Source organism: Rana temporaria, chromosome 1 (assembly GCF_905171775.1).
Source record: "Rana temporaria chromosome 1, aRanTem1.1, whole genome shotgun sequence".
Taxonomy (NCBI): Eukaryota; Metazoa; Chordata; class Amphibia; order Anura; family Ranidae; genus Rana; species Rana temporaria.
Window position 1 is genome coordinate 683,778,821 of NC_053489.1, and position 16,816 is coordinate 683,795,636.

At 46.8% G+C, this 16,816-nt stretch overlaps 1 long non-coding RNA gene across 1 annotated transcript in view; it reads right to left on the reverse strand.

Moving 5' to 3' along the window:
• LOC120924688 overlaps nucleotides 1-12,270 on the reverse strand; it is a 28,607-nt gene extending 16,337 nt beyond the window's left edge. Inside the window, exon 1 of the long non-coding RNA XR_005746404.1 lies at nucleotides 12,091-12,270. This is a non-coding gene — a long non-coding RNA (uncharacterized LOC120924688). The remainder of the gene's footprint in view (nucleotides 1-12,090) is intronic.
• Between the last annotated feature and the right edge of the window lie 4,546 nt (nucleotides 12,271-16,816).

A 16,816-nucleotide genomic window follows, 5' to 3' on the forward strand; every position in this document is an offset into this window, starting at 1 on the left:
ACAATCCTCACTGTGCCATTACATTGCATGCCCCCACTGTGCCATCACTTGCCCCTCACTGTACCATCACTTGCCCCCACTGTGTGATCACTTGCCCCTCTCTGTCATCCCTTGCCCCTCTCTGTGTCATCATTTGCCCCTCTCTGTGCCATCACTTGCCCCCACTGTGCCATCACTTGTTGCCCCCACTGTGCCTGAACTTGCTGCCCCCCCCCCCCCAGTGCAATCACCGCAAACACTCACTTTTTTTGCCGGCGGTGACAGTCTCCGTACTGCGAGCGCTAGCGTCAATGATTTGAAAGCCGCCCCTTCTCTTCAGAGTGTTCTGTGATAGGCGGAACACAAATTTCCCCAGCAGCGCCTCTGTTCTGTGTTCCGCCTATCACGGACGTTTTCTCATCTCGTCCGAGGATGAGAAGGCATCTGTGATAGGAGGAACACAGAACAGAGGCGCTGCTGGGAAGATTTGTGTTCCGCCTATCACAGAACACTCTGAAGAGAAGGGGCGGCTTTCAAATCATTGACGCTCACGCTCGCCGTATGGAGACTGTCACCGCCGGCAAAAAAAGTGAGTACAAAGACCGTACCCGGCGTATAAGACGACCCCCGACTTTGGATGCATGTTTTTGCATCCAGAAAGTCGTCTTATACGCCGGAAAATACGGTAATTGGTGGCACCAGAGCTTTTAATGGGCTTCATAACAAAGGGGGGTGAATACATACACACATGGCAATTATCAGTTTTTTATTTCTGAAAAATAGTTTTATGTATTTTTCTAATTTTACTTCACCAACTCAGGCCTAGTACACACGAGAGGATTTATCCGCGGATACGGTCCACCGGATTTCCGCGGATTTTGATCCGATGGAGTGTACTCACCATCGGATCGAAATCCGCGCCGAAATCCCATCGCGATGACGTGTCGCGCCGTCGCCGCGATGATGACGCGGCGACGTGCACGACGCTGTCATATAAGGAATTCCACGCATGCGTCGAATCATTACGACGCATGCGGGGGATCCATTCGGACGGATTGATCCGGTGAGTCTGTACAGACCAGCGGATCAATCCGTTGGGATGGATTCAAGCGGATAGATTTTAAAGCATGTCTTCAAATTTTTATCCGCTTGAAATCCATCCCAGGGGATAAAAATCCGCGGAAACAGATCTGCTGGATTGTACACACCAGGGGATCTATCCGCTGGAGCCGGTCCACGGATCAATTCCAGCGGATGGATCCTCTCGTGTGTACGGGGCCTTAGACTATTGTGTTCTGATCCGTCACATATAATTCAGATAAAAAAAAACATTCAACTAAAAGCTGTAATGCAACAAAATAGGTAAAAAGCCAAGGGGGTGAATACTTTTGCAAGGCACTGTAATATCCATCTGTCAATGGTATTGGACCTCAACTCGTTTCAACTCATCAAGAGGAAGACAATGAAGTAAAAAGGCCAATGATGCATAATAAAAGGGTGAGTGCATATCCAAGGGAAACCCTGAGATGTGTCCTCCATTCACCGATACCAGATGTTGATGAACATATGATTATCTACTTTTGGAGGCTCTTCTGTCATACACTATACTGTCAAAAGTATTGGGACGCCTGCCTTTACACTCGCATGAACTTTAATGTCATCCCAGTCTTAGTCCGGAGGGTTAAATATTGAGTTGGCCCGCCTTTGCAACTATAACAGCTTCACCTCTTCTGGGAAGGCCGTCCACAAGGTTTAGGAGGGTGTCTATGGGAATGTTTGACCATTCTTACAGAAGCGCATTTGTGAGGTCAGGCACTGATGTTGGATGAGATAGCCTGGCTCGCAGTCTCCACTCTAATGCACCCAAAAGGTGTTCTATCGGGTTGAGGTCAGGACTCTGTGAGGGTCAGTCAAGTTCCTCCACCCCAAACTCGCTCATCCATGTCTTTACGGACCTTGCTTTGCACACTGGTCCAAATCATTTGGTGGAGGGGGGCCTCATTCCCACAACCCTTGGCCGGTTGTTGTGGGGGTATGCGGGTGTGAGGCTTATCAGAATCTGAAAGCCCCCTTTAACAAGGGGTCCCCCAGATTCCACCCCACCAAAAAAAAAGTGTAAACAAATTTAAAATAAATGAAAAACTCTGCCTCGATGGGAGGAGTCCCACCGATAGCAGCCTTTTTGCGATGACAGTTCTTATATGGCCAAGAGCAGGGCCAACCGCTTACGTAAATGGGTGACCCCGCCCCTATGATGTCACATGACTTCAGAAGGGGGCGGGGTCACCCGGTTATGTCACTTGGCTATATAAGAGTTGTCATCGCCAAAAGGCTGCAGTCGGCGGGAAAAGGGCCCGACTGCCCCAGAAAATACACCAGGCATGGCAGCAGTGCCGGGACAAGGTCACCTAGAGCCCAGGGCAAACATGCCAAACTGCCCCCCCCCTCCCAAGATTTATAAGCATTATGTGTCAGCAAAAATGAACCCCCCTACAGAAAAAATAATTGGGCACTAATCTGCATGATTACCTCCTAAGCATAATTTCCCCCTAATCCCAGTACAAATTGCCCTCCCCTGCTGATATCTCCCCTCACAGCACAAGTCTTTGCCCCCTCCATTCCCCAAACCTCCCAAAAATTCCCCCTAGTACAAATCACCCCCCACCATATCACCTCTTCTGGCACAAACCCACAAATGATCTTCTCCCACCCCCCTCCTATCACAAATCCTTTTGAATCACCACTCCTAGCACCCCCCCCCCCCAAAAAAAATGTTTTACCCTCCACCCTCCTAGAACAATTATTTTTTCCTTCTGCCCCCCCTAAGTTTCTCTGCCCAACACAAATCCCCTCCCCCCTCAATCTCCTTGCGGTGCTCCCCCCACCTCACATGATACCATAGTGCCCAGGGCAGGTTCCCCTCCTGCCCACCCCTGCATGTCAGACATAGTAAGAAGGAAGGGAATCCCTAGTATATGACTTGTAAGTCTGAGATCTGGTGGTTCCTGCTCAGGAATGGCCCTTTATTAAGAGAGGGATGGACTCCAGAGAGAGAGATATCATCTGTACAAATCATTAGTAAGACCTTATCTGGAATATGCAGTTCAGTTTCGGGCTCCAGTTCTCAAAAAGGATATCGGGGAACTGGAGAAAGTGCAGAGAAGGGCAACCAAACTGATAAGAGGAATGGAGGAGCTCAGCTATGAGAAAAGATTAGAAGAACTAAATTTATTCACACTTGAGAAGAGGAGAATAAGGGGGGATAGGATCAACATGTACAAATATATAAGGGGTCCATATAGGGAACTTGGTGTTGAGTTATTCACTTTACGATCATCACAGAGGACAAGGGGCACTCTTTACATCTAGAGGAAAAGAGATTTCATCTCCAAATACGGAAAGGTTTCTTCACAGTAAGGCCCCGTACACATGACCGGTTTTCTCGGCAGAATTCAGCCAGAAACTCGATGGGAGACGTATTCTGAGAAAAACGGTCGTGTGTACACTTTTCGCCGAGGAAACCAACGAGGATCTCAACGGGCCAAAAAGAGAACATGTTCTCTATTTCCTCGTTAGTCAATGGGAAAAGTTGGCTCGCCGAGATCCTCGGCGGCTTTACAAGGAACTTGACGAGCAAAACGATGTGTTTTGCCCATCGGGTTTCTCGGACGTGTGTACGGGGCCTCAGAGCTGTGAAAATGTGGAATAGACTCCCTCCAGAGGTGGTTTTGGCCAGCTCAGTAGATTGCTTTAAGAAAGGTCTGGATACTTTTCTAAATGTACAGAATATAACTGAGTACTAAGATTTGTAGGTAAAGTTGATCCGGGGAAAATCTGATATCCTCTCGGGGGATCAGGAAGGATTTTTTTTCCCCTGCTGTAGCAAATTGGATCTCATGCTCTGCTGGGGTTTTTCACCTTCCTCTGGATCAACTGTGGAGTTGGGTATATGTGATTGTAAAATATTTTTTTTTTTTTTATGGTTAAACTGGATGGACTTGTGTCTTTTTTCAACCTGACTACCTACGTAACTATGTAATGGAAGCTGACCTAGGCAGGTGCAGGTCGCTGTGTCTTTGATTTACGGTCCCACAAAGGGGTTTGGTTGGAGGATCTGCACTATGGAAATGATGAGAGAATCGGCTTACAAGACGATACAAATCCACAGATTGAACTTTATTATTCCTGAATCCATGGAGGAACCATTGTCCAATATACAGGGAATCCTGCAATTCTCCATGGATCAGTCCAAGCTACAAGGAGTTATTCAGAAAACTGACCAATAGGAGATTCTCCAGATTTCATCATTGAAGTGCGATCATCAATTTATTCCATCTGTTATATTTTTAATCTCGCAGAAGAAGAAACTGTAAAAATGAAACTAACAAATCTCACATTAAGAATATAAAACTGCCGAAGTTGCACAACTATGTGCTGAAAGATATAAATATAAAGCCTTCTGCCGTGTGAAAAGCAGAACTCCCCAAATGCATCTTTTTTTTGTTTAAACAATAAGTCTCATAAAGCATTTGTTTCTTTATCGTTACATCACGGGACACAGAGCGGCATTCATTACTATATGGGTTATATGGAGTACCTTCAGGTGTAGACACTGGCAATCTTCAAACAGGAAATGCCCCTCCCTATATAACCCCCTCCCATAGGAGGAGTACCTCAGTTTTTACGCCAGTGTCTTAGGTGTTAGTCATGGTTTAGCTTGCCTCCGCATCCTTGGGATTAGGTGAGCTACCGGTTCTGTCCAAAAAAGCCTGAGCGCTAAAGTGGTCAGTAACCGGACCCCAAACCCTTGGGGTATAGCCCATAATGCTTTCTTTTTAAGAGAGCTGGACCCTGGGCCCAGAACTTAGAAAACCTTTGGGCGCCTAATGTTTTCTGTTTGCCAGGGTGCTGTATGGGCCCAGGACAGTGGATCCTTCATGGAAGAAGAAGGTTCCCAGGGCCTGAAGGTCTAGACATCCCCACGGAGATGGGGGAAGATTGGGCCTCTTGCTTTGCAAAGTCCTGCGGCATGGAGCAGGTAAGTAAGGGGAAAACTTGCGGAACTTGGCTCTTAGCAAGTTTTTTCTGGGAGGTCACAGGGGACATGCCTAAAAGTTATGCATTGCATCTGGCAAACCAGTCACATATCATGAAGATAGGATGGCTCTATATGTTGTTATTCCCCTTAAAAAAGTGACCTCCCTGGTAGTATTGGAAAAGCTGTGAGTGGGGCCTTTTGTGTACAATGTATGTGTGTGTCAGAGAGCTATGCTTACCTGCAAGCCTCCAGGCGATGCTCTATCCAGTCCTCTTCCTCATGCCTGCAAGGCAGGCAGAACGCTGTCCTCCTCGTGTGTTCCAGGCCTGCGGCTGCAGGAACAGAGAGGCCCTTCCTCCCATACACCCCCCCCGTCGGCGGGCACGCGCGCGGCGCGCGTGCACGTGTTTATAGGCGCATTTGGCGCCGTTTTAGCTGGGGGGGAAGGGCGGGTCAGTGATTTAAGGAAGGGGCGGCCCTGCCTTGGATACCACAGCTCATTCAATACTATGGTTTGAGGGAGGAAGGACTGGAGTGAAGCACGGGGCGCTGAGGACACACAGTGGCCAGAAAGAATACTACAGTCTTCAGAAGATTGTGGTTTAGCCTAGGAATAGGCTGTTTTTTCTTTTCCATCTCATAGTCTTTTCTTTGGCAATACTACTCAGGGGGATAGAATGTTTTTTCTTGCCTAGATTGAAAAAAAAAAAAAAAAAAAAAAAAAAAAAAAGTGTCATCTGGGGAAGAGGAAACATTTTTTATTCCCCCAACAGGTGTTTGGGCATTTAACTATTTATAAGTCCCAGGTACCAATAAGTAGCAGGTGTACCTCGGTATTGTACCATGGCATCAAAGAACAAATCAGAGGGTACAAAAGGTGGGGATTCCCCCACAGGGTCTGAGGTCTCGGATAGAGCTATGCCGCTGCTTTCCCCACTGGGAGCCGTTGGGCCATCGGGATCGGGGGCTGGAGCTGACGCGAGTCAACCCAATCCTAAGATGGTCACGGAGGAGGTGTTACTTACCTCTTTAAATGAGATGCAGAAAAGCATGGGAAAGATGATAGCCGCAGCTATGCGGGGTAGTAAGCGGAATAGATCTCCGTCACCCGTGCGCGGACCCTCGGAAGAGGAGGTCCTTTCCTCTGGGGAATTGGACGACCTCTTGGACAAGGACCAAGTAGGTTCAGGGATCGATGATCCGGATACAGAGGAGTCTGGGGCAGTCTCCCTGAGGGAGAGCTGGTGGATTCAAGACTTGACGGACTTGGTCCATAAGGCATTCAACCTGCCTATACCAGATCTCCAGGTATCGACGGTTTCAGCTTTGGGCTCACTGAGGGCGCCTCAAAGCAGGGCGGTGTTTCCGATCCATCCTCTATTGGAGGGAGTCTTGTTCCAAGATTGGAACAAACCAGACAAGGTTTTCTTACCACCTAAGAAATTTTCTGTCTTGTATCCTATGGAAGAAAAGTTTTCCAAGAGATGGGCTTCTCCTGCAGTAGACGCAGCCATCTCATGTGTTAACAAATCGTTAACATGCCCTGTAGAAAACATACAGGTTTTCAAGGATCCAGTTGATAAACGCTTGGAAGCACTACTTAAAAACTCCTTCACTGCTGCAGGGGCAGTAGTACAGCCAGCCGTGGCTGCGATTGGAGTCGCTCAAGCTTTATCGGATCAATTTAAGCAAATGCTTGAACTTATTCCTGCCGAGCAGGCAGAAGAATTTTCGGATGTCCCTAAGGCCATTTGTTTTACGGTAGACGCTATCAAGGATTCTATCCAGCAAGCGTCACGTTTATCGTTATCCCTTATCCATATGAGAAGACTCTTATGGTTAAAAAGCTGGGAGGCTGAGCCCCCATGCAAGAAGCTCCTGGTAGGGTTCCCCTTCCATGGAGGTCGGCTCTTCGGAGAAGACCTAGATAAATACATTCAGACCATTTCAAACGGCAAGAGTACTCTCTTGCCAACTAAGAAGAAGGTTCAGGGGCCTGCGTTTAAACGACAGTCCTCCCCTGGACAGGGGCCCTCTAATGCCAAGCAGTATCGACGGCCCCCTGCAAGAACAAACTTCGGCTTCAACAGCAGATCACAAAGACAGGCTGTTAGAGGCAAGAGGCAGTGGTTTCGCAAACCAGCAAAACCAGCCCCCAAGTCTACCTTATGAAGGGGCGCCCCCACCCACGAAGGTGGGGGGAAGGCTGCGACTCTTTTCGGAGATTTGGGAAGCCAGCATTCCCGACGAGTGGGTACGGTCTTCCGTGGCCACAGGCTACAAGCTAGAGTTCCTAAGGTTTCCTCCTCCTCATTTCCAGGAGTCGAGAATTCCAAACGATCTGGAGAAAGGAGCCGCATTAAGATCGGCTCTAGATCATCTACTTTCCCAGGAAGTAATAGTAGAGGTACCAGTCCTGGAACAGGGACTGGGTTTCTACTCCAACCTATTCATCATCCCAAAGCCCAATGGAGATGTCAGGCCAATTTTGGACCTAAAGATGGTAAATGCATACTTAAAAGTCCGCTCATTTCGGATGGAATCCGTGCGGTCAGCAGCTGCCACACTCCAAAAGGACGACTTCATGGCGTCCATAGACATAAAGGATGCCTACCTTCATGTTCCAATTTATCAGCCACATCAAAGATATCTACGCTTTATGGTGGCTTCGCGTCATTTCCAATTCGTGGCGCTTCCCTTCGGGTTGGCTACGGCCCCCCGTGTGTTCACGAAGGTTCTAGCTCCAATCCTAGCCAAGCTAAGGATTCAAGGGGTCACGATCCTAGCATACCTGGACGACCTCCTAGTCATAGACCACTCGTCTCCCGGCTTGGAGCGAGCAGTGGCCCTCACGGTCCAATACCTCGAGAGGTTCGGCTGGGTCCTAAACCGGGAAAAGTCAGCATTCCAGCCCACAAGGCAATTGGAATATCTCGGCATGAGATTAGACACAGAACAACAAAGAGTGTTCCTACCTCTGAGGAAGGTCGAAGCCATCAAGGTGTTAATCCTACTGGTTCTAAGCAAGAAAGAACCGACTATTCGCCTATGTATGAGACTACTAGGCAAGATGGTGGCTACCTTCGAGGCGGTGCCATACGCCCAGAGCCACACTCGCATCCTGCAGGCAGCCATCCTGTCAGCATGGAGCAGAAGGCCACAGGCCTTGGATATCCCGTTGCCACTCTCATCAAGAATCCGGCAAAGTCTGTGTTGGTGGTTAGACCCTCAGAACCTACTGAAGGGAAGGTCTTTCAGCCCAGTGGCTTGGAAGATAGTGACCACAGACGCCAGCCTGACGGGCTGGGGAGCAATTGTGGAGGGTTCCACTCGCCAAGGTATTTGGGCAAAGCCAGAGAAGCTGTTACCCATCAACATCTTGGAGCTCAGAGCTGTTCGACTAGCCCTCAGGGCTTGGACGTCGAAATTGCAGGGGTTCCCGGTGAGAATTCAATCAGACAATGCCACGGCAGTGGCATACATAAATCACCAAGGGGGAACCAGGAGTCAGGCCGCTCAGAGAGAAGTGAGCTTGATTCTCCTATGGGCAGAGGCTCATGTGCCCTGCATATCGGCAATATACATTCCCGGAGTGGACAACTTTCAGGCGGACTTCTTAAGCCGCCAGACTCTATGGCCGGGGGAATGGTCTCTGCATCCACAGGTCTTTCAAGCACTCTGCCAAAGATGGGGAGTGCCGGACGTGGATATCATGGCATCGAGACTCAACAAGAAGCTAGACAGGTTCATGTCCCGGTCAAGGGATCTGATGGCCTGCGGAACCGATGCTCTGGTTTGCCCTTGGCATCAGTTCAAACTTCTTTATGCGTTTCCCCCGCTCCAGTTACTACCCCGCCTGCTGCGCAGGATCAGGGTGGAGCGCATACCAGTCATCCTGGTAGCTCCAGCATGGCCCAGAAGGGCATGGTACTCACTAATCCTAAGGATGGTAGTGGGAAACCCTTGGACTCTGCCTCTAAGGCCAGACCTGCTATCGCAAGGTCCGATCCTCCACCCTGCCTTACGGCATCTAAATTTGACGGCCTGGAAGCTGAATCCTTGATTCTCAGGGGTAGAGGTCTGTCTCAGAAGGTAATCTCTACCCTAATCAGAGCCAGGAAACCGGTCTCTAGGGTGATTTATCACAGGGTCTGGAAGGCCTATGTAGGCTGGTGTGAGTCCAAGCTATGGCTTCCTCGCAAATTCACCATTGATAGAGTTTTAAGTTTTCTCCAGCTAGGAGTGGATAAAGGATTGGCATTAAGCACAATCAAAGGACAGATTTCTGCTCTGTCAGTGTGGTTTCAGCGGCCGCTGGCCACCCACTCGCTGGTTAAGACCTTCCTTCAAGGGGTCTTACGTATTAAACCTCCAGTTAAATCCCCGCTTTGTCCGTGGGATTTAAATCTTGTCCTGTCAAGTTTACAGAAACAACCGTTTGAGCCGTTGGCTGAAGTTCCTTTGATTCTACTGACAAGGAAGTTGGTATTTTTGGTTGCCATAGTTTCCGCAAGAAGAGTTTCGGAACTGGCAGCCTTATCCTGTAAGGAACCATATCTTATATTTCATAAGGACAAGGTCGTTCTCCGCCCTCATCCTTCCTTCCTACCGAAGGTCATATCCAGTTTTCATTTGAACCAGGATTTGGTATTACCATCCTTCTTCCCTAAACCTACTTCCAGAAAGGAAGGGTTGCTGCATACCTTGGATATTGTCAGGGCCATGAAGGCCTATCTTAAAGCTACAGAGAAGATCCGAAAAACAGATGTGCTGTTTATTCTACCGGATGGGCCCAAGAAGGGGCAGGCAGCTGCAAAGTCCACCATTTCTAGGTGGATCAAGCAATTAATCACTCAGGCCTACGGCTTGAAAGGGTTGCCTCCTCCAGTATCATTAAAGGCTCATTCTACTAGAGCCATGGGCGCCTCCTGGGCAGCACACCACCAGATCTCTATGGCTCAAGTTTGCAAGGCGGCAACCTGGTCTTCTGTCCACACATTCACAAAATTCTACAAGTTGGACGTAAGAAGGAATACTGATACTGCCTTCGGGCAGGCAGTGCTGCAAGCTGCAGTTTGAGACCCTCGGATCCCGGGGGCTCCTCTTTTTTTGAGTTAAATTTAAAATTTAAGATTATTTTTCTCAAATAAGTTGGATTTATTATGATTTGAGTATATCTCTAAATTAAATCCTTTTGTCTTGGAGATGTTCTCCCTCCCCTCATTGTAAGCATTGCTTTGGGACATCCCATATAGTAATGAATGCCGCTCTGTGTCCCGTGATGTAACGATAAAGAAAAAGAGATTTTTAATACAGCTTACCTGTAAAATCTTTTTCTTGGAGTACATCACGGGACACAGAGCTCCCACCCCTCTTTTTGAGGACCATTTTGGGAGGCATACTGCTTGCTACAAAACTGAGGTACTCCTCCTATGGGAGGGGGTTATATAGGGAGGGGCATTTCCTGTTTGAAGATTGCCAGTGTCTACACCTGAAGGTACTCCATATAACCCATATAGTAATGAATGCCGCTCTGTGTCCCGTGATGTACTCCAAGAAAAAGATTTTACAGGTAAGCTGTATTAAAAATCTCTTTATTGGTGTGCTGTAACCAGAGCTAAAAATTTGGACGAAACAAGATGGACTTTTAAGGTGCCAACACGACTGTGACAGGAGTCACTTTGGGTGGGGGGTTTGTGGAACTCAGCCTACCCTGGAGAGCTCTGGAAGCTCTGTGTCCAGCTTCCCCGACCCCTCTTATGTGTACATCACCCTGTGTCTCTAATAGGGGCACAGGGTGACCGAGAACCCCACTATGATCTGTGCTAGTCACACTCAATGCTGTATATTGTGTGCTGTCTCATGCTGTTGTGGACTTTTTGCTGTGATGGTTTGGGGTGTGACTGTATTCTATTGTTCTATTGTGGCTGTCTGCCTCAACTATAATGGGATGTGTAAGGCCCGGATTCACATACATTGGCGCATATTTATGCCGGCGTAGCGTATCTAATATACGCTACACCGACGCAGCGCAGAGAGGCAAGCACCGAATTCACAAACCACTTGCCTCCCAAACTGCGCTGGGTTCCCTCGGCGTAAGCCGGTGTAGGTGGAAGTGGGCGTGAGCCATGCTAATAAGACATGACCCCATGCAAATGATGGGCCAAGTGCCATACGAGTACTGAAAACGAACGGCGCATGAGCCGTCCCGTGGACGTATCCCAGTGCGCATGCTCAGAATCACGTCGGAACTACTCCCTAAGATACGACGAATCACTGCCTACGACATGAACGTAACCTACGCCCAGCCCTATTCACGTCCTACGTAAACGACGTAAAATACGACGGCTTGTGTTCCCTGGTCCATACCTTAGCATGAGTTGCGCCTCATATATGGGGAATAACTTTACACCGGACGTACGACTTACGCAAACCGCGTATATTATGCGCCGGGCGCAAGTACATTCGTGAATCGGTGTATCTCCCTCATTTGCATATGTGCATAGAAAATCAATGGGAGCGGCAAATGCGCCCAGCGTAAATATGCGCCCACGATACGACGGTGTAGGCAAGTTACGTCGGTCATAGGAAGCCTATTTTTAGGCGTATCTTAGTATGTGGGTCGGCGCATAGATACGACGGCGCACATTTGCACTCGAGATACGTCTGCGCAAGTGCTTTGTGAATCCGGGCCTAAGTGTGTTTGCTGTGAGGAAAGAGGGAGCCCCCCTGCTGATAAGACTGTTAACTGATGAGAAGTTTGAACACACCTGACCTGTGTGTCCATTGTCATTGGACAGTTTAACCCGCCCTGTTTCCAAGGGTGGGGGAGGGGAGAGTCTCTGAGTTATTTATCTGTTGTGTCCATGTGTGATAATAAATCAGTTTGTTGTTTGCCACTCTACACTGTGTTGCGGCTGGTGATTGGGTGGGCTAAAGAGTCTTGGATAGTGCTGGTTCTGGACAGAGGAAGCATTTACGGCGGACATAGTCCGGTGTGAGGACGAGGGTTCTTCATAACGACAATTATAAAAATATAAATCTGATAACTCAAAAGTAAGCAAAGGGCTTACCTCAGCCGGCTGATCATCAGAAATTCCCGGATCGTCTCAAGCTCCTCGTTTCGGGTTCTCAGGGTCACCTTTAAATTCCCTCCTAGGCAAAGCTCGCCAAATGTTCTGGAAATGTTATAGATAGGACAACTCCTATCCTCATATTGATATATTTAGTGGTTCCAAATTAATAAGAATTACTGCAGTAGGGAACAGACACAACAAGATACACTCAGCATCTTTCCAAATAATTGTTCTGTGTATTTGGAGCTTTTAATGGTTTTTATACACATGATTATGTAGGTATCACATTAATATTACAATTTTATTTTCATGGTAACAAGGGGCGTAACATAGGCAGGCCAAATTCTAATCAGGACTCAAAAGAACAAGACCAACAAAAGAACTCAGGACTCAAAACAACAACATGTAATGAAAACATTATTAGTGCCGTGTGCAATACAGGCAAAGCAGACAACATAGAATACAATTTACCATTTCCTTTTTCAATCTCCCCTCTTTTGATCAATATTTTACATAATGATCACTGATCATCAGGGCCGCCATCAGGGGGGTACAGGCAGTACACCTGTAAGAGGACCGGAGGTCCCCAGGGGCCCGGAGATCCCCAGGGCCCTGAATGACAACCCCCCTTTTTTTTATTTAAAAAAAAAACTTTTTTATTAAAAAAAATACTTTTTTTATATATATATATATATATATTTATTTTATTTTATTTTATATATATTTTATTTCTTTTTATTAAAGGGCCCAGAGTTTTTATTTTTATTAAAGGGCCCAGAGGTCCCAGATGGCAACCCCCCATTTTTTTTGTAATTTATTTAAAAAAAAAAAAAAAATATATATATATATATATATATATATATATATATATATATATATATATATTAAAGGGCCCAGAGGTCCCCAGGGCCCCGGATTGCTACCCCCTTTTTTTTGTATATATTTTTCTTTATTTCTTCTTTTTTTTGTAAAGCCCCCCCCCCCGCTTCTCAACTTCAGGCGGCGGCAGCACCCGACCCCCCCCCCCAGTTCTCTGCTCCAGAGGGCCCATGCCTGAAGCTGTGTAGTAAGGGGCCCCATAACTCCTGATGGCAGCCCTGTTGATCATACCTGCTATCACCCTCAACCTGGAACCTCCATAGGCTTAGGCAGAGTCTCAGCCAAGGAAGCAACTCCACCGGGGAGAATATAATAGCTGAGAGCTGCTATATTATTACAAAATGATCTTTCATTGTGATTGAAACTTACATAGAAAAACAAATGACTGATAAAAAAAAACAAAAAAACGTATTTTTCGCTCCATAAGATTTACCTTACCATAAAACGCGCCTAGGTTTTAGAGGAGGAAAACAAGAAAAAAATATTTTGAATCAAATGGTGTACGAAAATATTTACCAGTGCCCATGAAATGCAGCCTTACCTGTGGCTATGAAATGCAGCCTTACCTGTGCCAATTAAATGCAGCCTTACCAGTGCCCATGAAACGCAGCCTGACCTGTGCCAATGAAATACAGCCTAACCAGTGGCAATTAAATGCAGTCTTACCAATGCTCATGAAATGCAGGATGACCAATGCCAATTAAATACAGTCTTACCAGTGCCCATGAAATGCAGCTTGACCAGTGCCCATGAAATGCAGCCTGACCAGTGCCCATGAAATGCAGCCTGACGGATTTTAATATGCGCCTCCTCATACACCACGTCCCGCATGTCCCATGCCATCCTAAGGATCATTTCTTTTTGTTGGTACCTGTGTAACCGGCAGATTATGTCTCTTGGCCTTTCTAAGTTTAAGGATTTCGGGCCAGGAGTTCTATGGGCCCTCTCAATTTCAGTCTCCTTTTGCGGGATTTTCAATATCATTTCAAAAATAGACCTAATTTTCATATCCAAGTCCTCATTTTCTGCTGGTTCAGGGACCCCCCTTATACGTACGTTCTTCCTACGACTCCTGTCCTCTAGAACCTCCACCTGTAATTGTAGGTCAATTACTGCTTCTTCTGCCATGTCTGCCCTTATGTGCTGTCTCGCTTCTAATGCCTTCTCCAAAGCCCCCACTCTTTGCGTAATAGAAACAATAGTCTCCTCTCTCAGCATTACTTTTTCCGTCAGCGCGTTCAAGTCATGCCTTACCGCTTGCATCTCCTGACGTTGTGTCTCCTCCACCCGAAGTATCAGTACCTCAATCTCTTGTCTAGTAGGTAATTTCTCGATATCCTGTCTGGTAGGGAGAGCTGCCAGCATGGCTTTAATTTCTGCCAGTTCCATCTCCATTGGTCCCAGCTGCTTCCGGGTCTCTGCTGCGGTCTCTACCGTCGCTGTCTGTATCTGTGCTAGTAAGCCTCCTGCTCCGGAAGATCTTCGTTGCGGGGCCAGCCTTTCTCTGCTGACACAGCTCTCCCCTCCGCCTCCACGTCCTCGGGCACCTCTGTTAATGGACCCACTCGCGGCTATAGTCACAGGAGAAGCCGAGGTAAAGTAACTCTGAATGTCACTCTGTAGACCAATTATTGAGCTATTTGTTGGGTTATTCGTCGCCGGGGCAGTCTTCCTTAGGTCCGCCCGCGTTACGTACTTGCGGCCGTTAGGCATACCGCGCTATGGGGCTATGGGGCTATGGGGCTTCATTTGCTAAGCCAGCCCGACCTTCTGGGATAGTTCTCAGCGCATATTAAAATCCTCCCGGACGTGTCTCGCGCTACGCTTCAGAGAAGAGCATGTTTGCGTCCATTGCTAGATTTGGCTAGAGAAAATGGGTTCACATATAGGTGGGGATATCCTCTAAATGTAACGTTCCGTAAGCCTGGGGCTGCGTTCACGCTTAGAACTCCCCTGGAACTACCAGATCTGTTCCTGTTTATGGAAAAACCACCTATTCAGATACCAAACTGGCTATTCCCTATGTCGTACATGGGGAATAGAGGAAGACCCCCAACAAGGCCAGGACACAGACAAGGAAAACCCCCACAGACTTATACCCAAGAGGACACCAGCAGACAAGGTGACCCTGTAATTGGGCAGGTAGAGTAAAAGCCCAGACCTACAGAAGAAAAGAAGAAGAGATAACGAACAGCGGGGCTGGAAGGAGTAAATGAGGAGTTAATGAGTTAGTTGGGAAAACAGGGGGCCGGGATTAAATTACCCTACAACCTATTATTTTTAATTCCTTTTTTTTTTTTTTTTTTTTTTTGCTCCCTTTCCCGGAGGTACTTCATACATGACCCTGGCTCCCTATGCCCCCCCCCCTTCTTTTTTCCTTTTTACATATCTATATATATTTTTTCTGGAGGGGGAGGGGTTAGGGTGAGGAGGGACTGGTCGACAGGAGTTGAAAGAAAAGGGGATCCTATCCTTAGTACCTTGAAGTAGAATTATCGGGGCGGACAAGAAAAAGGACTAAATGGACTAAAAGGACTAAAACTTTTCCAACTGGGGTGTAATAAATAACTCAAGTGTTAAATATACAGAGGGTGGGGGTTGGTGAAATTATGTGAACAAGGGGTAGAACAAAGAGGGCATATTAAGGGCAGGTTAAGGGGGGGAGTAAAGGTGGTAGTAGGCGGGCGGACGGAGAGGGGGGAGCATAGAGGATTATATACTTTTTTTTTTTTTTTTTTTTTTTTTACTCACTTCCATTTTTCTTCTTTTTTTTAGGGGTTTTCCCCTTTTTTTTTTTTTTTTTTTTTCAGTTTGTAAGGCACTGGTTCTGCTACTAGGGTCAGTAGCAATACAACAATAATGGCATTAATAACTAATAACTAAATACACTTAATACACTCTAATACACTCTACTATCAAGACACAGACACACACAGCACATAATGCACATAACGCACAATTCAACAGGAAAGTCGCACACAGATTATAAACACCAACATTAGACACAAATAGGTCACATTAAGGGCACAATAGGCCACAATAGGCCACAATGGGTGGGGGGGGGTCTGATTGTGGGCCCAATCGCGGAGGTTCCACCCCCTTTTTTTTTTTTTTTTTTTTTTTTTTTTTTTCTCACCTGCACTAATGGAATACTACACAGGAATGTATACGCCCGAATTGGGGGCCACGAATAAGGGCTAGTGGGATGTGGCTTTTTTTAGAGGACACAGCACTCTTTCTCTAGAAAGGTTTTTGTTTTTTTTTTCTTCCTCTCTTCCTCTTCCCCTCCCCCTTTTCTTTCCCCTTGTATGCGGTATAGGTAGGCGTATGTGTTTGCGCGTTAAGGCGTAAATATATACAATATATATACACAATATATACACAATCCCCGATAAGCCACCTACCTGTAATGATCACATGGAAGTTAAGACTCAGTTGGGAGGGGGAAAGAAAAAGGAAAAGTCCCCCCCCCTTTTTCTTCTCGTTTCTTTTTATCTATTTTTTCTGTCTGTTTTACGCGGTAACCATATCATTTTGTCTATCCCATTCGATTAGAAGGGGGAGTGGGGGAAGAGGGGGAAAATGGGACATGTATATGAGCGCATATTAAATGTATGCATAAATGTATATAAATGTATGTAAATGTAAATTTATTTAAATATATATCCCATAAGTTAAACATACTAATGTACTAGTAAGGGGATAGGGGGAGGGGGGTAAAGGCAGAACATGTAAAGGAGGGGATGATGTAGCAGAGAGCAAAGTGAATAAGGATTACTATTTGAATGTTTGGTTGGTGATAGCTCTCATGCTCTTTTGTGAATCTTGCTGACCCCCATCTTGT